The following is an 8,432-nucleotide window of genomic DNA, read 5'->3' as shown; positions in this document are numbered from 1 at the left end:
CTGAACAGAAGCTGGCCATCCCCCACCTGGCCAAAGGGCCGTGCTGAACAGAGGCCGGTCATCCCCGCCACCTGGCCAGAGGGGTGTGCAGCTCCCGCCTGGGCTGCTGCAACAGCTCCCCTCCTCCTCCACGTGGGATCAGTAGCGCCAAAGAGAACATTTCCACCTGACACCTGGCCCCACGAAGCAAGTTTCACGTGGGGGGAGCTGAGAGGTGCCCGTTCTGTGGCCCCACCCTATGTGGTTCTGTAGCTTTGCATACCTTCCTCCCTGGTGGAGACAGCTGCAGACTGAGGCAGCCACCCAGGAGGAATGCGGAGAGCTTGAGGTCCAGCTCATGCCTGATGCATTCTTTCATAAGTCAGGCAGGAACCACATTGCTGCCACTTATTGCCACTGGTCAGATGCTAAGACCATGCGCAGTGAGCCCCTGCCTCAGGAACCCAGCACCTGTGGGGGAAGAAAGACAGGTGGGTGTACCACCCCAAATACCTGCAGACAATCCAGACATGCCAGGAGAAGGAGGAGGGGCTCCTGGGGACGCTTCTTTGGAGGGTTAAAGAGCATCTGTGCCAACCAGCCAGCACAGGGCAGGGACCACAGCCCAGCAAGTGGCCAACAATCCTAGCTGTGCTTGTTATTCTGGGACAAAGTTGGAATTTGTAATGAATGAGGTTTTGGCAATGATGTTGGAGAAGCAGAACCCAGGGGGAGGATGGTCAGGCTTGTGGTGTTGGAGGCGGGGACGTGAGGAGTCGGGGACAACCCCAGGACTCCAACTGAGACGACCGGGTGAAGAGAGCGAGGAGGTGCTGGAGCCGTGGGGTTATTTGCTCCCCGTTTGTTTTTAGTAGTAAAGAGCAGTACAGGAATGCAAATAGAAATCATAAAAGTCAAATATAAAACCAGTGGGGCTGCATCTCGAGAGAAAAGCAACCAACTCTCCTGCTGCAGCTCCTCCTCCGAGGCAGCCCGTGTCTCGTGGAGTCCCAGGAAGGAGCACGTCCTTTCCCAGGACTCATCACTTTTCTTTGCAACCAACTTTCTTTAACTACGAAGCTTGCTCGTGGGCCTTCTATGATTTTACAATCAAAGGGCTACCCAGCTAAAACGGCAGCACGTGCTGACTCGCACGGGCCTCACATTTGTGGTCAGGGCTCCACTTCACTTTGTAGCCGCTCGTCTCCAGCCCCGTCCTCAGCCTGGGGCTCCTGCCTTGGTGTGCTCAGCCTTGGCGGTGCCAAGGGACAAGCTTTGTCCTCCTGGGGCCCCACGGAGGAGGACATTGCAAGAGAAAACAACAGGGCTGTGGACATGGAGCCTCTCCGCCCCGATTCCTCCTCTCACAGACAGCAGCTTCGCTCACTCTACTGTCAAGGAAGAAGAGGCGATGACGCGGCTGCCTCCCCATTTTCTTCTGTCAAGAACCTGTGCGCTCAGGGTTTTCTCGCCACCCAGCAGCGTTCAACTTTTTCGCTACTAGGTTTCATTTCAAACCAACATATGCTGTTTCTGCAGCAGAAAGGGAGTATTGTTTGTTCTAAAGGAACAACACACAGCTGCAACAGAAACACAAATAATTGGCTGTAGGACATTCTTCATAAAAAAGACATGTTGATTGTGTTGTAATGGCAAATTTATAGCACATTTTTCTACTAAGTGAGAACAAATGCAATTTGGAGTGTAGTATCCGTTCGGTAAACCAAGACTGCCCTCTATGGACACGCGGGGCCTTGAGGCTGACCCGTTCTCTAGCTCCCCGTCCTCCAGCTGGACAGGAGGCCGCATGTGAACCCGAAGAAATAAACATTGCTTCCTGAATGACACAGCCTCCAGCAGAGAGGGACATGTTCTGCTCGTGTCTCTCAGGCCCCCCAGCAGGGCTCGGGGTGTGGTCTCCGTCCATTTCCACTGGAGCAGGACGCAGAGAGTCAGGCCCTCATTCCACGGCCCTCAGTGGCTTGTAACTCTCAGACTTCAGTGGAGATTCTCAGGCCAACAGGGCTCCAGGTTGAGACTCTCAAACAGCAGTAGGATTTGGGGAATGCCTGGAGACCCCAGGGAGAAAGAGCCTTTTCTCCATACACGTAACACACAAGGCCACCACACGCTGTGCAGAGCTGGTCCCGGCCACCCTCTGTGTCTAGAGAGGTATCCACAGTCAGAGAGAAAGGACGAGGAAACGGGAGGAGGACAGGCAGCTTTTCTGAGGGGTCGATCTGGGAGTCCAGAACAAGATATGCAGGTCAGTGTCATACAACAAAATGTACCTGAGAAACAGCTGCTGCCTGCATGGCTACAAACTCAATTTTAAACCCAGGGATAGGAAGAGAAGACTATGAGCTGCCAGGTCTGGAGACACCAGTGCCACTGCTGCTCCCTCTCCAAATCTGGGGGGGAAGTTTTGCTGCAGGAAGAAACCCCAAACCCAGCAGGTGCTTCCTGAGGGTCCGTGTGGGGTCCTCAGTGTGGGGTCCTCAGTGTGGCTTCCAGGGAGAGGAGGGAGGCAGCCACACCTAGGGCTGAAAATCTCTGACTTCAAGTCTATGTTTGAGACTTAAACTGTCCTCATCTTTTGGGCACGGTCACTGGCTGGCTTTGCCGACCTTGCCAGGCCAGGGTGTGACCCTGGTTTGTGAGCACTCCCATTTCCTTTCCCTGGGCCCAGCCAAATCCTGGATCACAGCCCATCTCCCTGATGGGGAAGCTGGTCAGTTGGAAATCTGTACCACTCCATGCTACATGCTGTCAGGAGTTGGGGCAGTCACGAAAGCTTGGGCAGAGCTGACAGTCGGCTGCACACACCGTCTGCCATGCAGAGATGATCAGTGTGGTAAACGGGTAAGGAAACCGGGCATTGCTTTTACACATCCTGACTGGGAGAAGGTTGCTCAGAAAATACACGTGAGGTCAGTCCTCTCCTCCCCTTAGTTCACAGCCCTCTGCGGGGACAGACCTCTACACAGGAGCCACTGTCACCAGCAGGGCCAGTTCTGCCTGCGTCCAGCCTCTGACAGGGACCCCTGGGCTGCAGCAACACCCCTGCCTCTGCCTCTGCCACCTCCACTCAGCGCAGTGGCTCCAGCTTCCCTTGCCTGCTGTGCCAAACCCTGGCCGTGAATAGAGAAACTCCACCAATGTTGCTGAGTCCATATGATGGCGGGTCAGGCAGCCATTTAAAAGGACAAAACAACTGTGCATGCTGCTGTGGGAGGCGTGTTGAGAGGGTAAACACGTGAGCTACAGAACAGTCAGATCCCATTCATACTTAAAAATAGATTTTCACATGCACAAGCACATACACACAGAGGTGCACACAGGGGCCGAGTGCGGGGGCTCACGCCTGTCATCCTAGCAGAGTGGGAGGCCGAGATAGGCGGATCAGCTGAGGTCAGGAGTTCGAGACCAGCCTGGCCAACATGGTGAAACCCTGTCTCTACTAAAAATACAAAAGTTAGCCGAAATCACTTGAACCCAGGAGGTGGAGGTTGCAGTGGTCCAAGACTGTGCCACTGCACTCCAGTCTGGGCAACAGAGTGAGACTCTATCTCAAAAAAAGAAAAAAAGTGCACACAGAACAGCTACCGGAGGCCACTTCTGGGGAACCTGGTGATTTGCCGGAGGGTGTGAGGATTGGCTCTCACTTTTACTTGGTAAACTTCTAGATCATTTAAATGTTATGCTGAGAAAAAATAAAAGTGTTAATTTTTTAAAATATCGACTACACCTCATTCCTTAATCTGATGGGTTCTGACACTAAAAGCCATTGCCTCTGGAATCTAAGACGACTGTGAGAACACAAGTGACCACAGCTGTGGCCAGGTGCCCCTCCAGAACGACAGGCGACGGGGGATACTTTGAGCTCCGCCTGCATGGCCAGCGAGACAAACGGATGGCAGGGTCAGCGGGCAGGTGGGAGTCCGGCAGTGGTCACCATGTGGAGAGGTGTTTCTGACTCTGAGGGTCACGGGGTGCACAAGAGGCTTTAGGGGTTGGGAGTGACTGCCTCCGAGGGCTGGTGCAGAAGGAGCCAGCGGGGGAGTCTGAGGGAGGAGCTTCAGACGTGGAAGGTGGATCTTGTTGAAATGCACGTGCTGATTTGGTGGGTTCCAGGTGAAGAGACGTGACCACCCAGGGACCACACCATGAGCAGCGAGCAACCTGACATTGCCTAGGGCTCGAGCAGATAACCTGAGAGGAGACCACCCAGCCCTCGGTTATCAAGTCTGTAGATGGAGCAACCAGGTGACTGGGGCTGCCGCATGAACTCGGTGTGATCCCGCCCTTGCCAAGCCTGTCAGACCAGCCTCAAGCGCAAAGGGCTGTGGACGCCCCCAAAGAGTCTGTGACGTGCAGAACCACAGAGTCCATGCTGCCTGGGAGAGCCCTGACAGCATCTGGGAACTCAGGACCTGCCCCGGAGGCACTGCTGGAGCCCGAGCCGAGACAGCACCACAAACCCCTCTCCCCGCCCCGGGGCCTGGCCCAGCGCTCCTCACCCAGACCCCAGTCGGAGGAGCGTGGTTGAAACCTATAGGGAAAGAGCAGGTTTTCCGGTCTCAGCACAGTGAGTCTGTGTGACTCTAACCTAGACCACAAAAGTCACGAGGATTTCTCCTTTAGTCCTCGCTTGCAAACAATCGGAGAGCAAGGGGACTGATGAACAAAATCCTCCCCCATGAGGCTGCCAGGGTCCCTGTCGGGAGACCACAGCCCTTCTAAGGACTCAAGGGCCTCCAGCGGGGTGTGCCCTGCTGAGGAGCGCGTTTGCAGCTTGTTGAGAATACTTACTTTTAATGCTCCCTTTTTATTTCAGTACATTTCTATTACATTTACTTGTATTAATTAATTATACTGGTTTTTCAAGTCTCGTTAGTTGGGTAGTTCACATTGGTCAGGTTTTAAATCAGCTGACTATTATGGGCTGCGCAGTCCACATGGAGTTGGCCTTCACAGTCTACATTTTAGTATTTCCTGAATTTAAAAATGCATTGGATTGGATTTCTTGTTATAAATTAAACCAAATGTGATTGCCACCCCCTCCCCATCCCATTGACTTTGCCAGCTTTTCATTATGGAACTGAACATGGTAAAACATTTCATTTGGATGGGATTTCATTTTGCTCTGCTGCCAAACTCTATGCAAGAATGGACTTTTTAAAACAATATTTTTTAAACCATTTTGTAAAGACTTAACACTGTGTTCACATTTAGGATGGAAAATGTGTTTGGAAAGAAAGGAGACCCTTAAAGAGTTCAAATAATGTGGAATTTACTAGTCACGTGCAACAATCACTTTTCATATTTAAACTTAATATTAATTTTTAACAGTTCTCAGTAAGACACTGCATTTGTGAAAATAAACACCCTCTCATTGGAATGGGCTGACAGCACCAGGAGAATGTGTCGAGAATGTCGGCTTTACCACGGGCTTGAAATAATTAAATGATATTGTATAATCCTTTTTATAGAAAATATAGTTAGTTTTCTTTGCAAAAGTTTCCACTCCTGGGGTCCTGGAGGCTCCTCCCTGAGACTCTCGGCACCCGAGGTGTGAGTTGGAGGTGACCTGTAGCTTCCACGGGACACACATGCCCTGGGCAGGAGAGCAGGCCTGTTCCTAAACAGTCAGAGAGCAAGTACTTTCCACCTCGCAGACCACACAGTCTCTGTCTCCACTGCTCAGCTCTGCTCTTGTTCAAACGCAGCCTCAGATGATGAATGAATGATTAATGTGGCCACCTCTCAAGGTGATTCCATCTACAAAGGCAGGTGGTCACTCCCCAGCACCACAGTAGAGGGGCCCGTCCCTTCCTGCCCATTGAGGCTTTGTCACAGGGCCTTTGTCACAGGGCCTGATGGGACTTGCTTGGGAGACCACCCTTGGAACCCTGGGAGTTAGCAAACCGCTGCCTCAAGCCCCACCCAATCCCATCCACCAGGCTCCCTGGCATCCTGAGCATTCAGTGTGCACAGATTTCAGACCAGCAGGGCGTTTCCCAAAACCTCCACAGGGGACCTTAGTAAGCATCTAAGGGGACCTGGAATCCCAGCTACTTGGGAGGCTGAGGCAGGAGAATTGCTTGAACCAGGGAGGCGGAGGTTGCAGCGAGCCAAGATCACACCACTGCACTCCAGCCTGGGTGACAGAACAAGACCTTATCTCAAAAAAAAAAAAATATATATATATATATAAAATATATTTAAGTATATTTATTAATATTAATATATTTTTAAAAATATATTTTAGATGGGACCTGACTTCTCTGTAGCTCACTGGTTGCCATGACAATCCTGCCCCAGCAGCGTGCGCAGTTCTACTTTGTTCTTTTAAATGGCTGCCTGGCCCTCCATCGTACAAACCCAGCAGACCTGATGTAACTTTCCCTATTCACAGCCATGTGTGTGCTAGTTTTTCTCTCACATAAACAAAGCTTCAAAGAACATCCTTGTGTATGTCTCTTTTTTTTTTTTTTTTGGTCCATTTGCAAGTGTATTTCTAAGGAAGTTACCTAGAAATAAAACAGGAAAAGATGAGACTGATTTAATTTTAATGGATACTGAAATTGCCCCTGGACATGCTCACTGTTCTTCCTGGTACCAGCATCATGATGAGGAGGGTCTGATGTATGTTTGGTTTTCTTCCTTTCTAGGTAAGCTGTCTGTTCTCTCTGGAAGATGGCAATGCTTTCTCTTGTCTTTGGTGTTCTCAATCTCAGGTAGAATAGAGACTCAGAGCTTACTGGTCTGGGACCGGCCTGATGGTGTCGTTTAACCTCTTTACCCGTTGAGTCAAAGCCAGTGCTTTGTATTGTATCAGCTCTGAGATCTTTTATTAATTCTCCATTATTCTTCCTAGAATTTTCTGTTTTCTTTCCTGGAAATCCTAGAGAAACACTGGATACTCCGGATTGCGTGTTAAGTGTCACCTCCTCTGAATTTTCTTTATTGTGGTAAAACACACACAGTGAACATCAGTGTCTGTTTACTTACCTCTCTGCATTCTGAGAGATTTCTTTGATCATAACTTCCAGTTCATTAATCTGGGCTTCAGCCATGTTCATGCTGCTGACTTCACTTGTTCTTGCATTTTTTGCTGGAGATGTTCAGATTTTTAATTTCTGATAGTCTTTTAATCTTTGTTTTTGGAGGGGCCCGTCTGTTTAATTTTATGAATGCATTAGACTCTCGCATATCACTTCTGATACGAATTAAGATTTTGTGATAATGGGCTGGGCATGGTGGCTCACACCTGTAATCCCAGCACTTTGGGAGGCTGAGGTGGGTGGATCATGAGGTCAGGAGATTGAGACCAGCCTGGCCAACATGGTGAAACCCTGTCTCTACTAAAAATACAAAAAAAAAAAAAAAAAAAAAAAAAACTTAGCTGGGCGTGGTGGGACGTGCCCATAGTCCCAGCTACTCGGGAGGTTGAGGCAGGAGAATCGCTTGAACCTAGGAGGAAGAGGTTGCAGTGAGCCGAGATTGCACCACTGCACTCCAGCCTGGGTGAAAGAGACTCCATCTCAAAAAAAAAAAAATTTTTGCAATAGTGTTTCTGGGTCTCCATATCACTTCTGTTTCCCAGAGCCATCTGCTGTGCTTGCTCACCCCGTTGCTTCTCATGTGTGCCCGGGGGTGGGGCTGATCCCAGTACCTGGAGGCCCTGATGCTTACGCTGTGGAATGCAGGACTAAGTTGATTGGCCGCCCCGGCTGCTGTGGCATCTGCATTTATGTGAATCTACTTTGCTAACCTCTTGTGATTCTGGACCAGAGGAGGCTGCTGGCATGGGCCAGTTAGCCGGCAGAGGCTGGACCCGGGGCAGCTGGGCAGGGGCCAGGCAGGGATCCCGTAGCTTCGGGCTCAGCCACAGTGAGTGCTGAACCTTACAGTGGAGCTTCCATTTCCTCCCCTCCTGGGGACTGCCAGCTTTGCTACCCATCCGTACATTTAATCGCCTCTGAGTCTCTAAGTGTTTGAGGAACTCCACGCGGCTCTCCCTGAGCCCCTCTGCTCAACCCGTGGTCTTCTAGAGACAGGTGGTAAGCTCTGGACAGCATTTCCCCACTTCTGCCTGGTGGAAACACCCCGTCTCATCGCTCGCGATGGGAACTGGGCTTCAAATGGCTCCCTTCTTCCAGCGTGCCTCCAGTCTCCTGATTGGCTTCAACCTTCCCGCGGGCTTTTTCTCCCGTATTTTGGGCCGCAATCTTCTCTCTTCAGCTCAGTCTGATTCTGTCTTCATTTCTCAGGAATGTGTCACAACTCCTGGACACTGATTTCCAATGTTCCTAAGGATTTATTATTATTATTATTATTACTTTTTTTTTTTTTGAGATGGAGTCTCATTCTGTCGCCCAGGCTGAAGTGCAATGGCGTCATCTCGGCTCACTGCAACCTCTGCTTCCGGGGTTCAAGCAATTCTCCTG

This window comes from Pongo abelii, chromosome 4 (assembly GCF_028885655.2).
Source record: "Pongo abelii isolate AG06213 chromosome 4, NHGRI_mPonAbe1-v2.0_pri, whole genome shotgun sequence".
Lineage (NCBI taxonomy): Eukaryota > Metazoa > Chordata > Mammalia > Primates > Hominidae > Pongo > Pongo abelii.
Note: the sequence above shows the minus strand (reverse complement) of the source record.